The sequence below is a fragment of the Semicossyphus pulcher genome, unplaced genomic scaffold, assembly GCF_022749685.1.
Source record: "Semicossyphus pulcher isolate SPU_LCO1_2020_fin unplaced genomic scaffold, fSemPul1.0.p SCAF_12, whole genome shotgun sequence".
NCBI classification, from domain to species: Eukaryota; Metazoa; Chordata; class Actinopteri; order Labriformes; family Labridae; genus Semicossyphus; species Semicossyphus pulcher.
This window is the reverse complement of record NW_027211626.1, coordinates 19763736-19783106: the sequence shown is the minus strand read 5'-3', so window position 1 is coordinate 19783106 and position 19371 is coordinate 19763736.

Here is a 19371-nt window from a genome sequence, read left to right as displayed (position 1 = left end):
TTTTATTATACTATACTATCCTACGAGCTCAGTGAGGTTTGAATTTGTGATTTACAGGGCAATTTATCTCTATTTACAGATTCTACATAAAAATGTAGAATATAATATCCCTATAAACAGATACAAGTTCAGCTAACAATCCGCTCTAGATCATAAAATTTCAACTTGAGACAAATTCGCTTAACGCTGCGTCGCTAAAGTCGTTCAGCGTTTAGCTTTCCCGACTTCCTCGAATGCATCAGAAATCATCAATCAAAATGCTCGTTTGTTGAACTCGGTTCAACAAACGAGCATTTTAAAAGTTGTTTTCTTCTCCTTGAGGACAGACCTGATAAAGCTTCATTTTACTTTTTACTGCTTCTGAATCTGCATCATGATGTTGTAATTTCAACAAACTTAACACCCGTTATTATTGTAAGTAAATCACAATTCTTTTTCAGGTTCATACCGCCAGAGTGAAGCCTCAGTGTAACTTACTATTTACAGCGAAACTGAGGCTAACCAGAAACAGATGAACGGGCGCTCCCTCGCTTAGTTTTTGATCTGACGGTTGTTTCTCAAGTTGCTCAATGGACTGTTAACAATGCATGATGGAAAAGTCCTTATCGCTAAATGCTAGCTTAACCAGAATGACCGACCTTCCGTTGCTCCATCGATGTTAGACGGGTTCTGAGATTGCAGGGAAACTGATGTCTTTCTCATCAAGGGGGTTAAACTGAGCAAAGAATGACCAACAAGCTGAAGAGTAGACATCTGTTACATATAATGTTAAAACATTTCAGTCACCAGACAGCATTTTAAAAATGTGATTCGTCTGTAATTAGAATGGTTTGAACAGCTGAAGGTGTCTCTTGACTTACAAAATCGGTGCTTACTAAAAACTGTTTTCCACTGCTGTATAAACTTTTTTGACCCAGTTTGCTACACGTGGAATTGTCTTTGGCAAACCACCAACTGGCTGGAAGACCTCCAGTTACATGTCACTGCTAGATACCACTACCAGGGAGTCTTCAGCCTACATTACAGCATTTCAAAACATCTTAACTCGCACTTAAAAGATTTAAAAGCCTGGCTGTCGACCCTTGACAAGCCTGAGACAGTGAGAGGCAGAAAAAGAATCTATCATGAACTCTGGGAAAAACTTTTTCCTCATTAACGAAGGCTTAAAGAAGGAAAAGATCAACTTTCTCTGCTTCAACTGTCAATCTGTGGTTTACACAGAGAGGAGAAAGAAGAGGGACAGAGCCAGAAACACAGACAGAATGAGGTTAACCACACATTGTACCAACCACCCCATCCATCACAGACACACGCGAGGGAGCTAGGTAGCACAGGGGGCTGGCCTTGAGTTATCAAAATGCTAATGCAGTATAATGGACAACACTGGCTATGTTTTTATAATGTACACACACACGCACAGTTAGGGTGCATCTCTTTGTCCAGGGCTGGAGTTTTAGCGGTTCGGAGGGGGGGAGATGACGGGGGAATTGAGTGATAATGCACTCCAAGTTAGCTGACCTTTCTCCGTCTCTCCGCAGCAGTCTGTCAGGAGAGATCTCAGCCTGTTTGAGTCAAAAAACTCACCGTTACGAAGACATCACTCTCAGGGAAACTCTGAGAGAGAGAGAGAGTGTGTGCGTCAACAGATTGGGAATTTGTGACTGAACGCGCTGATTTGTGAGTGTGACGCAGCGGCGCGAGCGAGCGCGCACGTTATCGTTCGCCTCCAGCTCAGACCGGTCTTCCTCCATCATGTGAAGCACCTGCTGGAGCCCTTTAACCGTGGCACACGGCGTCTGTCATGCTTTGTGTCTCGGCCGCCAGAGAGGAGTCCCGAGACGATACTGTCCTGAAGTCGGTGTTTGTATGCAGCCTTTTTTAATTTCTCTGACATTTGGCAGAAAATAAGGATTTGTCAGAAATAGACATGACAAAGCGTCGACCTTCCTCTCAGACTGACACGTTTCGAAATAACTATCTTTTGAGGCCTCTTCCTTTTGTTGTGATGACAATAACATGACCTGCTTTTTCACCTGCTGTGAAAAATAGTCAAAAACATTTGATGTGTAATTATCATTTGATTTGATTTGTGGTTTTTCTGTCTCCAAAATACCTGCATTGACTTTTATTTTGTACTTCCTTTGTCTGCTCGTGGAAATTAAAAGCATCCCGGACAGCTCTTACATATTGCAGCCCCTGTCTCTGAGAAATTACGTTGGTATGTTTCTAAATTGTTTCCATAATTACATTCTGGTGACAACATAATCACTGCCTGGATTATGTTCACAGGCAATGTTTCTTTGAGTAAATGCAACACTACTTTTATCTACCGTGCTGGATTCCAAATGAGGTTGTTAAAGTGGATGGCAGGCGTGTTAACTGCAGGACTGTCTCAACAGAGGCCAGAGTCTTGTGCGAGTCCAGATTCAGTTCAGGCAGCAAAAGCACTGACTGGTTCAGGTAAGAAAATTATTATTTCAGTTGATCGTCTTTATAAAACCTGTGTTTGTGAGCAAAAAAATGGGCTGAGACTTTAAACATAAATGGTGGAAATAAAAAATTTGAGATCGCCAATTTGGCTGAAAACAAAAGAGATTTGGTGTCAGAGGAAATTTTACTGATGCTTCCATCCTTTATCTATACCGCTCATACTGGCTGGAGCCTATCCCAGCTGTCACTGGGCGAGAGGCGGCGTACATCCTGGACTGATCGCCTTTGGACTGTGGGAGGAAGTTGGAGTACATGGAGGGTCTAGCTTTGGGGCCCTTACTGATACATTCAGTGTTAACATTTAATTCACTTTATTTCCAGAAAAAGCAACTCTGCTTGCAAAGCTGGGGGACAACAACTTATCTTTCTCCTCCAGGAAAAGTTGAGAGTCTTCTACACTTTATCTGTGAAATGATGGTGTATTAAAAAGCAGCAGTTAAATATGTAAGTATTTATCTCATTAGTTTATCTCCAAGTCGTTTAATTTGACCCACACACAAATCAATTGAGAGAGAGGACATAAATATTTTTCTGCTCCATCTGCTCTCTCCCTGCCTCCTGAAGGATTTATGTATTCAGTATATTTTTTAGTATATGAACTCTAATCTCTGTTTCTTTATCTTCACCTCAGTGACTGGCATTTGTAGCAGTAACTAGGTTTTACTTTTTATGTTAACCATTAATTTCAATATGTTGGTCTATAATGCGTCCTGCAAAGCGACACGTCTCGCAGCAGGTTGTAACTTTTGATACCGCGCGCTTCCATGATGAGGAGTTTTAATTTAAACAACCAGAGGCGATCGTAACAAGATAAATGTCAGTGCACCTGTTTATAATATTTGCACTCGCCTGGGCAGAGAGCGAGCATATGCATGTGGACAGCTTGGACGCTGTGCATAAACTGGTCATTTGAGTGAGACATGTTGCCCAGCTGTATAATTTTCAGTTGATTGAAGTGTATGTACTGAACTGTAGACTGGAGTCCTTTTTTACAGTGACAGAGTGATGGCTGTCGTATGTTACAGGTTTAAAGTGCAACACTTACACGTATCGTATTTTTGAACATAATTATTGGTAGGGACAAGTCAGTCATTTGTGGAAACCGGTAGGGACGACCCTATGTAATCCTACGCCCTTTGTCTGCTTGTATTAAGTTTCACTCAAGAAATGTTTCCTTTGCAAGACAGGGCTTCATATTGACATCGCACCTTTACTCTCTTCCTTTGAAATTACCTATTTTTTTTACATGTCTGTTTTTATACAAAAGAGTTTCCTCTCAGACTTTGGGAAGTTGCCATGGCAGCCAAGTATAGGGAATTTTTCCAACAGAGCACGAGGTGATGACAAGTTAGAAAAACAACTCGCTCCTTAAATAGTAATATATACACACAACACCCACCTACACACACACACACACACACACACACACACACATATATATGTGTGTGTGTATATATATATATAAGCATGCACATGGTTTGGATGTGTTGTGCACAATTCACTCTGAGAACAAGGTGTTGATTATCCATCTGTTTCACATTCTCCCACCCGCCCTGCCACACCCACTCGCTCGCACCACTGACTTCACTGTCATTCACATCTCATGCAATTGTTTGAATGCAGTTAACTGCTATTCGGTGTAGCAACCGAACTTCTTTGAGTTTGTTATTTTTGAGGTGTCCGCGGTTTTCTCAGGGGGCTGCCTGTGTGCTGGTCATTTCTCCAGTCGATTGGTTTTTAGTGCATAAGTACCTGCCTCAATTAACCTCATGAAGACTGTAAGCTTTAATTCAGTGTTTGGTTAGGCAGATAGTGGGGACGCTCCTTACAAATTTCACTCTGGCCTTTTCGGGGCTGCAGGCTTGTTTGAACTGTGCTTTCATTGGATTGAAGGGAAAAGAAAGGGCACATATTTTTGCAGAGAAAATGGTTGGAAGACAATGTGGAGTCATTCCCTGAGTAAATTTGTGCATAAAATGAAGGTTTTGACTGCAAACATGGAGGATATCTTTCTGCCTGGTGCTCATCCATTGTCTCTTTTGTCATTGACTCAAGGTTAGAGTTTCAGAAGAGGAAAACTCAAACATGAAGCTGGAAAGAGAAAAAATGAATGTGAACTATCAGGAATTGGTTTATAAAAAGAAATATATGAAATAAAAAATGGAACTAATAATCTAATAAGATAGGATAAGTTAAATCCAGGGGCTCGGCAGGTTGTGAATAATTATTTCAGCAAAAACTGGCAGAAGAGACTGCAATGCTTTAGAAAAAGCAACCAGGTTGATAAGGAGTGGGGTCTAAAGTTTGCATTTGACCATGTGAATAATTTTAATCATTGTTGCTTCTCTTGTGTTCAAATTCATTCATGTGTTTGATGCGGTTTTTCCACATAAAACACATGAATGAATTTGTCTTGCTGCACTGAAAAACCGAGCATGTCTCAAAACAGGAAGGTGTGCAATGTGTGTGATCAGAGTGAAAACTGTCACGAGCTGGCTCTGAGAATGTGACAAGTACAAGAGATCTACTTCAACAAGGGTAATATAGCAATCAGCCACAACAGTCTGATATTGTGTAGGTCCCGCTTGCTGAGTCCATGCCGTCGAGGTATCTGGCACCAAGCGATTAGCAGCAGATTCTTTAAGTCCTGTAAGTTGCGAGATGGGGCCTCCATGGATCGGACTTGTTTGTCCAGCACATCCCACAGATGCTCGATTGGATCGAGATCTGGTTTATTTGGTGGCCAAGTCAACACCTTGAACTCTTTGTCATGTTCCTTAAACAATTCCTGAACCATGTTTGCAGTGTAGCAGGGTGCATTATCCTTCTGAAAGAGGCCACTGCTATTAGGGAATACTGTTTCCATGAAGGGGTGTGCTTCGTTTTAAACAATGTTTAGGTTGGTGGTACATTTCAGAGTAACATCCACATGAATGGCAGGACCAAAGGTTAAATGGATCGGACCACACGGGCCAGCCTTTGCTCCCCAAACGCATCTATGAGCCTTGGTCGCCCATGAACCTGGTGCTGGTTCACTGATTTTCCTTCCTTGGACCACTTTTAGTAGGTACTGACCACTGGAGACCGGAAACACCCCACAAGAGCTGCAGTTTTGGAGATGCTCTGACCCAGTCGTCTACCCATCACAATTTGCCCCCTGTCAAAGTCGCTCACATCCTCATGCTTGCTTTACTTTTTTCTAACACATCAACTTGGAGGACAAAATGTGACTTGCTGCTAACATATCTCACCCACTGACAACGGCCATTGTAACGAGTTAATCAGCGTTTTTCACTTCACCTGTCAGTGGTCATAATGTTATGGCTGATGGGTGTATATTAAACTAAGCTTGGCTCAAATCCTGATGCATGGGCCAGCTTTCATAGTTTAAGGGGTCTAGGTGAGTTTAAGCTTCCTTTCCATGCTCCTACATTATATAACAGGCCGTATATGTCTTTGCACTGTATTATTTCAGTCTCATAATTTAAAGCAGGACATTCTGCTGTTGGTGAAAACTGATTATCTATGCCTCATTTGCACTTGACTCACTGCAGCCTTGTGTGTAAGCATAAATGCTCAGCAGCCACCTACCTATAAACTAATTGCCTATGTGACGTGCTGAAGTAGCTCATCTTTGCATCAGTGTTTGCAACAGTAGATATACCTAAGAAGAAGAATATACCAAAGTCCCAGAGTTGTTCCTGAGGCAGCGTCGTAACCTGGACAGCACACAAAAATGGTCACGGTCGAGCTGTCATCCGCCTTACAGTGACCCAGCATGTCGCAGCCAGTGCAGCGTAGGAAAGATGTCACATACAAGAGTCACAACAAATGCTGGAGCTACACGAATGTGATCCTCCGCTTCCTTTGACAAACTCAGAGTGGTCGCAGCTGCGGCGCTCCTCCAGGGCTGATCTGAGGTCAGGTGCAGACGGCTCCCTGTCATGTGATCCCTGTTCTCGTTGAGCTGCTCTGACAGATGATCGCTGTCCGTGGTCCTGAAGGGTGTTGGCACTGTCACCTCACAAAGTTCAGGAGCAGCACACATGCAGCGGAAGTCGCCATTAATTACACAGCTAAACACTCTTAATGTTGCTGCTTATTAATAGAATATATTGAATACATTTGTAACATGCTTTCCGCAGTAAACATAAAACAGTTACATCTGAACAAGGACATGTGTTACTGTTTATAATGAGTGCAACAGCAAGTTGAGTCTCTAATGATACTGTTTTTTAAAGACTCTTGTTTTTTTGTAAAGAAAAGACTTAATAAGCCGCGCACATTTCCTCAGGCATGTTGTTCACAGTCCAGGAACGCTGATTGCAAGCTTAATTTGTCTTTTGTCGACACCTCTAGACTTGTAAAAAGAGACATCAAACTGCAGTCTTGATGTTTCAGTATCAAATAATAAGCAAGTCTTAAAGAAAAGACTATTAAGTCTTGAATGTAACTTCTGAAATCTTCAAAATCACACAGATTATCATCTCACAAATACGAAGTACATTTAAGAAAATAAACTAATGAATGAAGGATAATTAATTGTTGAAATAGCTTTTAATGGGCTTTATCTAATAACAAGAAATGACGTTCTTATGCAAGAATGTGCTTTGAGAATAAAAACATTCAAAATAAGCTTCATTGAATCCAAAAAATATTGTCTAAGATTTATCAAATAGGACTGCGAGTCATAGCATGGGTCTAGTGTTTGTATTGTTAACGTGTGATGGTGTTGCTATACCTCCCTGTCTGGGTTGCCTCTGTGTGCTTCTCTTCTCTGTGCTGTGTTGCAGGTGGCTGCCGCTCAAGTGGCAGCCACCTGCAACCTGCAGTAGCTAGAGTGCTGTAACTCTCCACAATCTACATGTTATTTATTAATTTGCAATATCACTTCACTTCATGTCAATTCTCAACATGTGCAATACTTCTTTACTTATTAGTTCTGTACATATTTCTTTAGGATACAGTTATTTATTTACTCATTTTTAAATGCCCTTTATTGTAATGTTGCACTATCCAATTTACTGCTGTAACACTGTAATTTTTCCCATTGTTAGACGAATAAAGGATTATCTTATCTTATCTGTTGTTTTGGCATTGCCCTCCCTGAAGTTTGTTGTCTACTTTGTGTTTGTTACAATACATCAGACATTGTGGACTGCATATTCGTTTGACTGGTCTTCCGGAAAGCGGGGCGTGTCACCTTTATGTTGCGCTCTGGTTCCCCCTAGGCCGGGCGCAACACGACGAATGCTACAAAACAGAAATACATTTCCTGTCATTTGTTTTTGAACACTGTTTTCCTTTTAACTGGTTCAGGGAGTTCTCACTACGTACTTGTACCTCCTGAAAATTAATTGCACAAAATATTTGTATATTACCAAAATTATTGTGAACCAATTAACACTAACAGCAATTGTTAGATTCGAGCAACTGCTCACGCCGTCCATCACGTGGGAAGACAGGTGTATTAGAAACACTGATAAAGTAGTCCCTTTGGAATTGCCGTCATTGGCAATTAAAAGTTCAAACAATGCCAGACAGGTTTTGAGTTGCCTGTGAAACAAGTTTATTTTTATTAGTTATTTATGTTAGTAAATAATTTTTATGCTTGTTAAAAAAAATGCCTTTTACTTTGGAAATTCATAGGATTACACCGGAAATGGTGCAGATCTTTTCGCAACATAACGTACGAACTGTTGGATACAATGACAACTATATAGGGCATGGAGACAGGTCGGATCATTTTATGTAAAGAATATTATAAAGGTAAAAAGATTGTGTCAGTAAAAAAAAAAAAGACTGGTAAGCTGGTTTGGGCCGTGGTGAAGTGACTTGCAGTGCACCGGCCGATACATCTGTCTAATGGCTGGAACTGCGACTCTGTATAAACGGCTGGAGGTGTCTGACAGCTGATTTAGAGGCTGGGCTGGAGTAAATGAAGCGCGGCACTAATGGTCCTTCCCGCCACAGCTTTAATGGACATACCCGCAGAGCACCGGGCACAGAGCATGAGCCTGCCAACATGCCGGGGGGGAGGGGAGGAAGGGGGTGAGGAAAGGAAGTGATGGAAGGGAAAGAGCAGAACAGAAAAATGTGGTGAGATCTGCGGTTTCTGGCTATCGTCTTCTGTGTCGGAGATGCCAACATCGCTGACGTTATTCTCCGGTTTGTCAAAGGAGACTTCCTCGATGTTTTTCTGGACTCAGCAGATATATAGTTACCTCACACACACTCTCCGTCTCAGCCATCCTCCCTCCTCTTCCCCTCCTGTCTTTATCCCTGATCACCAGTGACCTCTAGGAAAACATTTTCAGCCCCCAGGAGGATTTCCGTTTGACAGAAACCATTAATCCTCTTTCAGAATTTAATTTAAGTCAACTCTCGGAGTCTTACCCTCAGTAGAAGGTGGCTTTCACAAATGGATTTAATTAATGATCACTAATTAAGGTCTGATTGCTCCTGATTGCATGAGGTGGTTTGTGTTTCTTGCAAATATTGAAGGTTTCTGTTTCAGCTGTTTAATTTGGAAATCCCTACTTAACCCTTAGAACTCTGCAAAGGTAATGATTTAGGTTTCTAGAACCTGTACAAACTAAGGTAAAATGTTAAACATATACAAGAAAATGTGCTTCTTTTTCACAAAGATTACAAAAACGTGTTTGCAAAGTGAGAGATGTGTCCGCATCCTGGGCACAAAGTCAGACACGTTTCCCAGGTAGTGTTGGCCTTCACCAGGCTTCACCAATTCTGTTTGTGATTTTCATGGACAGGACTTCAAAGAGCAGCCAGGGGGAGGAGGGTTTCCAGTTTGGGGGCCTCAGAATTTCATCTCTGCTTTTCGCAAATGATGTTGTCCTGTTGGCATCATCGCGCTGGGATCTCCAGCAGGCATTGGAGCAGTTTGCAGCGGAGTGTGAAACGGCTGGGACGAGGGTAAGCACCTCACAGTCTGAGGACGATGGATTGCTTCCTCTGCGTGGGGAGTGAGTCTCTGCATCAAGTGAAGGAGTTCAAGTACTTACAGGGTCTTGTTCCAGGTGAGGGTGAAATGGATCGTGAGATTGACAGATGGATCGATGTAGCATCAGCAGTAATACGGGCATTGTACCAAGCGTCATGGTGGAGAAGGAGCAGAGGTTGAAGGCAAAGCTTCCGATTTACCAGTCGATGTAGATTCCATCCCTCACCTGTGGTCATGAGCTTTGGGTAGTGACCAATAGACTGAGGTCGCAGAGCGACCGAAATAAGTTTCCTCCACAGGGTGGCTGGGCTCAGCCTTAGAGATAGGGTGAAGAGCTTGTAGCGGGTAGCACAAGCCCCACGGTTCAGTCCAATCCAGTAAAACAAAAACAAAAACACAACTCAAACATCCGGTCCAGGTTTTACCGCTGAACCAAAGTCCGAACCAAAGTCCAAACCAAACAAGGAAATAACCAACTGAAATATTAGCGTCTCTCTTCACCATTCAACAAAAACAATACAAAACACAATATATGCAGGGTAGGCCTACTCACAGTACCATGGCAGTCAGTCAGTAAGTTAGTCAGCTTAGAGTTTCGGTCTTGGCTTGCTCCGCTGAGACCGGCAACTTCTGAGAAAACTCCGACAGGGAAATATACAATCCAACGGTAAAAATCCTCCTCCTGAACAGACTCAAGAGTCAACACTTGGGCTCCAATGCAAGCACTAAAACGTGAACTTTACACTGCGGTCTGATTGCTGCGGTAAGCTAGTGTTCCTCACCTCCACTGACCAACAACCCAACGAGCCTCTGACATACATAAATAGATGTTTCCGGGTTTTCGTTTCAGACTGCGCGGATATTTTGGAAGGTTGTGACTGGGTTAGTGAATGATTGTGGGTGTTGACTGTGGGAGACATGAATGAACACAAGGAATCGTGGGTGGTGATGTTATTTGGACCAGATCGCTACAAGCTCAGACATCAGGAGGGGACTCGGAGTTGAGCCGCTACTCTTTGCATCGAAAGGAGCCAGTTGAGGTGGTTTGGGCATCTTATTAGGTTAAACGGTAAATACTAACATAGTGCTTTTGTAGTCTTCTGACCACTCAACGTTTATACCCTACATCACATTCACCCTTTCACACTGACATTTACACACTGATGGCAAAGGTCGAAGTACCAATCTTCAAATCCCGTTCTATGCCCATTTATACACCTATTGCCTTCGGGAGCTGTTTTGGGTTCAGTGTCTTGCCCAAGGACACTTTGACATGTGACTGTAACAGTCAAGGATCAAAACCCCCGACCTTCCGATTGAGAGACGACCGACTCTACCACTGAGCCACAGCCGCCCTACCTGGGCGCCTCCCTTTGGAGGTTTCCCGGGCATGTCCAACTGGGAGGCGACCCCGGGGCAGACCCAGAACTCGCTGAAAGGATTATATATCGCATTTGGCCTGGGAACGCCTCCACCCCCAGGAGGAACTGGAAAACGTGACTGGGGAGAGGGACGCCTGGGTCAACTGCCACCGCGACCTGGCCCCTGGTTCATTTCTTGGAGTATCTTCAAACACCAACTCTCTAAAATCTGTAAAAACTAACTGTCATGTCAATAATGCTCTATGGATTGTGCTTTTTACATGACTGATCAATTTAAACATGGTAGAGCAAATATAGATCTCCTATAGCCACATTGCCGGTGCCCCATGATGCCCATGTATTATAACCATGTTTTACATCGCACGTACTAGACATTATAACATCTTTAATGCATATTACTTCAGTATCTGTCAAATATTATATTCATTGTATTTTTTTTTATAACTTTAATCTACTTTTCTTGTTTTTGAACCTGACTTGTGAAGCTCTTGCAATGCGAGGGGGCAAAAAAAGCAGGGGGAAAAAATCTCTTGGAAAGTCATAATTGTCCACATCATGTTTTGACAGGTCTGAGCTGCAGGCGAGCCGGCTATAGCTCCATTTCCATCCTTGTTAACACGTGTGTAGCGTTGTGTCTAATGATGCCCAGTGTTTGTTTGTCTGCAGCTTTTGTTTTGTAGCCCAAAGTACAACATTCAAAGGATTCTGTGGTCGCGCCGCTTCCGCCTTAATGCCTCTGAGGCCTGTTGGACTGTTTGGGTGGTTTGTGCTAATTACAATTCAGATGTAGCCTCCCTGCCTGTCTGTTCGAGTTGCACTCAGCTGCGTTCATGCGTGTGTGAGTGTGTGTGTGTGTGTTGTGCACGCCATCGTGCCCTCAGAGCACCCTGACCCACCCTCAATGCTCCCATCATTCATGTTGGTTTTGGAGGCAGCAGCGAGAGACTTTTCTGATGGGAGTTTGTGAATTTACAAGAGATGTGTCGAGTATCTCCAGTGCCACATTCTGCATTAAATGAAATCACTTTCAGTCAAGTTCCCCCCTAAATGTAATTTATTCCAACAATGTCAAGCTCTGATATTAAAATTTATATGAACGGGCAACTCAATCCGCATATTTCCTCCCTCTGTGCCTCCCTACTAGTTTAAAATATACAACAGAAAGAAGATAGCAGGAGTTACTGTCTGATCAATTCAATTATCCAGATACTCAAATCTGAAGTTTGATGCACAACATTTACCATAGCTTGACCTTTAACCTTAATAACTACAGGATAGATTGCCATGATATATTGTAGGCCATCGTCCATATGATGAATCCTCATGACTTTTCCTCTAGAGCCACAATAAGGTTCATGTTTTAAAGAGCTTCCTGACTTTTTATCAAGCATCTTCATCAGATCAAAACTTCAGTTTTAAATTTCAAATTCATGAAATCAACCTCAGCATTACTTTGTGTTTGCTTCTAATAAGTAAATTACTTCATGTATGACTTCTATCACTAGAAATATTCATTTTCAAGGTTTCGTGGGGTTTTTTTGTTTGTTTTTTTATAACTAAACAAATAAAAACAATATATAAAATACGGGTGTGATCGATCCTGTAAAAAACTGTGGTTTGTCATATTGCCCTATAGAAATAAAATGTATTTAACATCTTAACTCTTAAACAGCCTGACAGTCAGACGTCAAAATGTCTCCTTTTGAATTGCTTCGGCAAAAACTTGTTGAGTTCTTTTAATAAAAAAAGTTGGTTCCTATTTTTCTCACATGTTTTTTTATCTATTTCATTTTGTGCCTAAAGCACTGTGTGATATCTAACTTTAACTTTTTTTAAGACGGGAAAGGATCATTGTCATGCTTTTAAAAAAATATCACCAAAATATTTGGTCTGAGACAGGAAAGAAAATCTAGTATCGGATGAAAGCAACGTGCAACTTGTTCCCCCAACACTCAACCCTTAGTTCTTTTCTCACTGTAAAACACACACATTTTTCACCTCATGTTGAATAGGAATGCAACAATTAGTTGCTATTATACAAAAATCGCTTACAAAATGAGTTGCCAATAAATTGAATTGTCGATGATTTGTTGTTGTCATCGTGCATGTTTTTCATGCTGTGCGCAGTAACATTGTTTTGCGGAGCTGAATTTACTGAGGGGTGAGCCATCTCACATCATTACTATCTCTGCTGAGAGTTGCGCAGGCAAAACAGTGACAGGTAAACAAAGCATAGCAAAATGGCGGTTGCAGATGCAACACCGTCGCGTCCTAAAACGTATAAGGTCTGGGAGCATTTCAGCCTCAACACTGCAAAGAAAATGATTGACTGCAGGATTTGTAAAGCGGCCCACAGGAGCATGTCAGTAATGTGCGAGCATTTGAATAGAAGACTTGTTGGACTTATGGAACATGCACACTCGCCCCTATATAAAATAATTAAGATAATAAGAGTTATATTAATGTAAAAGGCCATTACAACAATGTAGTGCTATAAAAAGAACCTGACATCAACTGTGACATTCAACGTAACCGTCCATAGAAACAGCCATGCTGTGTGATTTTTCTCTCAGTAGGTCAAAACCTTCATCTTTTTCTCTCCTTCTCTTTTGTTCCTCCTTTTTTATTTCTCTTTCATATCAGCAGTCGGCAAATCAGCAGCCAAGTCAATAAAAAGACATATGCTTAACAGACCCTCCAAATGCATTTAAAGCTGATAGCTACATAAGAGCCTTTACTGTGCAATTCATTATCTGATTAGTCGATTAAAAGTTTCAAAAATCAATGACTAGTCGACTATCAAATCAGTCGTAAGTTGCAGCCCTGATGCTGAATGTTTGAACAGTTTTTTAATCATGTGCTACAAACCGTCCAACATGGACATAATTCATACACAGGTTTAATCCAAAAGGTAACTGGACTCGGTTGTCCTGAAGACGTTTTGCCTCCCATCTGACCTTTGAACCTTTGAATTATCATGACCTGGATGACTAAGAGCTTTCACAGACACCTTATTACAGATGTATCTACACCTACCATAAAAGTGTTCAGCTCTCTTCACTGACCTGTGTCAGTGACATTTGCTTTTGATATACAGTAGCATTATAACAACAAGGCTCAGTATAGTGTCAGCAGCATTTGGATCACACATAATGTAGACCTGGATTAAACACTAAATAATGAAGAGTAAAAGTTAATATGCAGGAAACATATTACAGTTTTTCTTTTTTCCTATATACATTATCTTTATATTTCTAATAACCTCAGACGTATGTAACTACTTAACTGTTTTACATTTACTCTTCTCTCCATCCTCTATGGAGTGAAATAATTACAGAAACAGGAACAAGGACTTATTAAAAGTAGTACCCATTTTTAAATTTGGATTAATGAGGAACGAGAATCTAAAGCTGTCGTATTATTTAAATATCCGGTTTTGCCTTGCAGGGACATATTAAAGACTTTGAAAGAGTTTGCTACCTCCACATTTCCCTTGTGGTATCAGAGCGCTTTCTCATGTGTGAACACAGGGGTGTGTGATGTGCACTTTTTTTTTCTCTCTGTGTCAGTGTGAGGTCGGAGTGTGCCGACAACTTTAGCATTCATAAATTATGCATTCAGCCAACCTGACTAATTAATGTTCTGCAACATGCTCTCCTCGCTTCTTTAGAAGTGCTGCATGTTAACACAGCAACAAGTCGGCTGAAGGATTAAAGGTTTCATCGATAAAAAAGTTTTTTTTTCTGACAAAAAAAAACACTAGGTAAATAAACAGTCAGCATGTGACAGTGATGGCTGCTGGCAGCTCGGCAGGCAGATGGAAATGGGAGAAAATAAGAATCATTATCTGTTGAAGGGTACTCAGGGTGCATCATCGGCCTTGTTATATTCAGTCAAGAACAGAATCTGTCTCATGCATTCTACTATCCACAATCGGTGTCCTGCACTCGCTGGATATATTTATTCATTTACTCTTTGTTTGTGTTTATTTTACCTGACACTTCATTCCCTTTATTCAGCCTCATTCTGGTCCCAGTGTGGAGACTGACAGGGGCAGAGGTGATTGGTGGGAAGTGCTGTATTCATTAGCAGCATCACTGGGAATTAAAGGTCCTACAGACTGGCAGACTTAGTAATGTCAGAGAGGTGATCTTTTTCTTACAAGGCTGTTGTCATGTCTTGTCTTTATAGTAGGCCGACTTAATTCTTTTCCAATTAAATTGTGATGAGAAACATGATGGTTGGCTGGATGATGCTCTTGTGTAGGGCTGTCGCAGTGAGGGAATATCCCCAGATCAGATTTAGTGTGGCATAACAGCGGGCTGTGTGTGGTTATTATTGGATTTTCCACATTTATCCTGACTTTATGGAACAATTTCCTTGACCAGTTATTACTAATAGTGGCTCTAAGCAGAGGTGTAAAGAGTACTGAAATATTCTACTCGAGTAAAAGTAAAAGTACATGGTTTTAAAAATGACTTAGAAGTTAAAAAGTGGCTGACTTAAAAAGTACTTAAAGTATAAGTTACTTTTTCAAATGTTGCCACGGTTACCTTACACATGCATCCCATGCAAATGAAATGTAACTTATTTTCAAACCTGGGCCCTATGTTTACATGTTTTGGTGTCAAAATGACAAGAGGTGGACCTTTTGTTAAACCGTAAGATCCTCTGTTTAACCAGAAACAGCAGTTATATAGCACTCTTCATAGCCACCAGACTCCATTGACAAAAGCTGTTATTCTACCTCACAGAACACGGGAGTTGCTGATGGTCTACTGCTGCCTCAGTAAAAAAATGTGTTTCGTTTGTGTTGTAGTGTGGTGCTTTAAAGGGTTAGTTCAGTTCTGAACTAGTGTGTGTTTCAACATGTAACAAGGCAGCGGTAGACCAGCAAGTCCCGTGTTCTGTGTGGTAAAATTACTGTTATTGTCAATGGAGTCTGGTGGCTTTGAGGAGAGCGATCTAATGGCTGTTTCTAGTTAAACAAAAAACTTTGGCACCGCTGTTTTGAAACGATGCATGACACTTTGATCTGATCAGCCTGTTTTTGATGCGTTGCATTTGATTGGTGTCTGGTCCAAGTCAGTTTTTCTTTCTAGCTTGTCCTAAGATAAATATTTTACTCAGTAACAGATGGATGAACAAATGTAGCGAATGACTCTACTTAATTTAAAACATACTTAAGTAAGAGTAAAATTACTGACTGAAAAATACTTAAAAAAGTAACACAAAAAGTAAAAAGCTACTCAATTAGAGTAATGTGAGTACTTGTAATTCGTGACTTCCACCTCTGGCTGTAAGGCAGTTATGACTTGCATGGCTGTATTTGGCAACTCGTGCAAATCTGCTCATAAGCTTCTAAGAATTACCCTTGTTGATGCAGCTTCACAAGTTAGTGCTAGGAGGGGCAGTTCCAATTAACAGAGTGCAGATATTTCCTCATCTAAATTACCCGTGCAAGTCAGGGAACATCGATGCAATTTTGGGACCAGAGCAGCCGCCATTGTCATCTTCGGACCTTTCTTGACCCTGTAAAAGCCAATCCTTTACATCCTGAACATCATTTTTGAGATTGTCATTGAGGTGGAGATGGTGGGCTTACACCCTTTACACACTGTGATGCTGCTTTCAATGTCCTCTTTTTCTTTATTTAAATTAATTTCAATATATAATTCAAATAAATAGGCAAAATGTTGACTTTTCATCAAAGAGAAGAATTGCTGCATGAAACAGTATAGTCAAACTGTGGTTCAGTCAGCCAACTCATGTGGAATATATCTCTATGTTAATGTGGATTATGCTCAGAATTGATGTGAGGCGTCCAGGCATTGGCCTCATCACTCCCCACGGGGGAATGCCGAGCTCAGCACAGCAGGGAGCGGAGAGTGGTGATGAGTCCTGACCTCAACCCCAGTGTCTGAGAGTCAGGCCATACTGCTCCACATCAGTGTCCAACCTCACTTGTCCTTTTGTGAGAGGTGAATGAGAGCAAATCACTGCAGGAAGCCCTTCACAGAAGAGTGGAGTCTGGTATTATGTAACGTTCAGAGGTCTGTTATAAATCAAGTTAACATAACCAGGATTTATTTTAGTTATCCGGCTGAACTAAGCCTTACAAAGGTCACCAAGTGGTAACATGAGGCAGGTTATTTAACTTGCAAGTCAAGCTGGGTGTCTGGACTTGTTGTTTGTTACTACTTATATGTTTCATGCCTACACACACATAGGTAGATCCAAAGGCCTAAGAGCAGCATGCTAATCATGCTAACATGAACATAGCTACAACTTTCAAACAGGCAAAAGATGACGCGCAAAAAGTAGACGACTGAATTTGTCATAAGGGCACAAGTAGATCTAAAATAACATCATGTAGTCAATGAAACTAATGTGTTGATTACAGGTGTTCTCATGACATGTAGAGCAGGTTAGGACTTATTCTTTGAAGCTAAAAAGATCTGGAAATTGCAAATCAAACATGATTGTAAAAGCGTATTTCAAAGGGGTAAGAAGGCTTAGTTTCATTAGTAGAATAAGAACAAGGCTTCAGTGCTTTAAACAGTCTATTTTGTAGGATAACATGTAAAAAGCACAATGAATACCTCTTATATAAAAGGTTTTGTAAGGAAAGGCCCCCTCCTCATACAATACGAGCACTGAGCTCCTGGATCAAGAGAATTGATTGGTCACTAGACGGTATAATCGGAACAGCAGAATTGACCATACTTTTAGGGGTTCCACAAGCGAGATAGTTCCCTCGTAGGCAAAAGGTACAACTTTAATCTTACACCTAGCTCTTAGTAGGTGTGTAGTCCTCCGTAAAATACCGGTTTTCATGGTGCATTGTTTTGAAAGGTGGGATGACTGCATGAGTTTTCTGGGTTTTTGAAGCACGTTTCTTCTAATGAAAACTGTTGCAGCGCGATTGCCCTTGTCAGCCACCGTAGTTTCACTATAGGAAGTGAAAACGCCATTTCTACACAGTATTTTTCTTAGTTTGAATGTTTTGCTTGAGTACCTTACGTCTCTGTGGTGTAACCAAACAATGACACAACTTAAGTAACAAACTAAGTTTCAACTTATGGTTTAGTGTAGACTTGACACTCTAATTTAAGTCACAACTTATACATAGCTGGTGCAACGGGCTCCTGAACTTCCCCTGTACCCCTGAAAACCAAGGGTTGAACCTGAAGTCACCTCGCTGACCCAGAGTCAGGCAAGAGCATGGATTTATAATGTCTTTTGGACTTTCTTGAACTTCATTATGTCATCTTTTCCGTATCTGCATTGTTAAAACATCTAAATTTTCTGTCTGCTGTCCCCACCATGGCCTTTCTCCCATGTCTCTCTCAGTGCGAGGAAACAATCTTGACAGCTCTCACTTTGTGTTTGTTTGAGATCTTTTGGTAAAGTCAATTTTCCAAACATGCTGTCATACATGAATAAAAAAAAGTGAAGGGAAGACAACAGTAACTGAAATGATGTTAAACTCAGAATGCCGAGAGCGCTCGGACCAGTTTATCCCGGCCAAACAGATCGTTAGTCCACCCAGGAGGATGCCAAAAACTCAGAGCGGGGATGGACCATATTTATTGATGCCAGTTGGAGCATCTCATTACGACGTGTAGCCAGGGGACTTGGAACGCTCAACTCTTGTCCTGAATATAAAAGTTGAAAATATAATTATAGCCATCTGTGTGTCAAAAATGTATCTTTCACAACTTCTATTTGTAGAACACTTTAAAATTGATGCAGTATGAAAGAAGGTGGGCCGTTCTGTGTGGAGTTTGCATGGTTTTCCCGTGCATGCGTGGGTTCCCTCTGGGTAGTCCGGCTTCCTCCCACAGTCCAAAGACATGCTCGTTAGGTTGACGATGGTGACTCCAAATTGCCCGTAGGTGTGAGTGTGAGCATGAAAGGTTTTCTGTCTCTATGTGTCAGCCCTTTAATTGACTGGTGATCAATCCAGGGTGTACCCCGCCTCTTGTCAATTGACAGCAAGGATAGGCTCTAGTCCCTGGTGAGCCTGAACTAGATTAGTGGAATAGAATGTGGATGGATGGATGGATAGATGGACTACATCAATCAAACTTTTACATTTAATTCAGCTATATTATAGTATGTTATGGTATATTATATGATACCATTATCAAGTAGGTAATAGATCAGGTTTTTAAGTGTACAAGGACCAACAAACAAAACCAAACCCAGCTTGGAAACCATCAGCTGTCACCTTTCATCTTCATCCCCCTGGGTTAACATTACTGGGCCGAGACCTCCTGTTCAGTTCACTGGACATCGTTGACAGTCCGTCTAGCAACTCCAGACACTAGAAAGGAGTTCAGGGATGACATTTTAGAGGGGATTGTTGTCTGTAATGATACACAGAAATCAATTTGAAGAGATTAATGAAAGAGAAAATCACTGTCAGACGATTTCATTTTGGCACAGTGCGTTCCACCTCTTTTGATCACCGATTGAACCGGAATGTTTTCCTGCTTAAAGTGAATACTTCTCAGACTACAAACAGAAGCC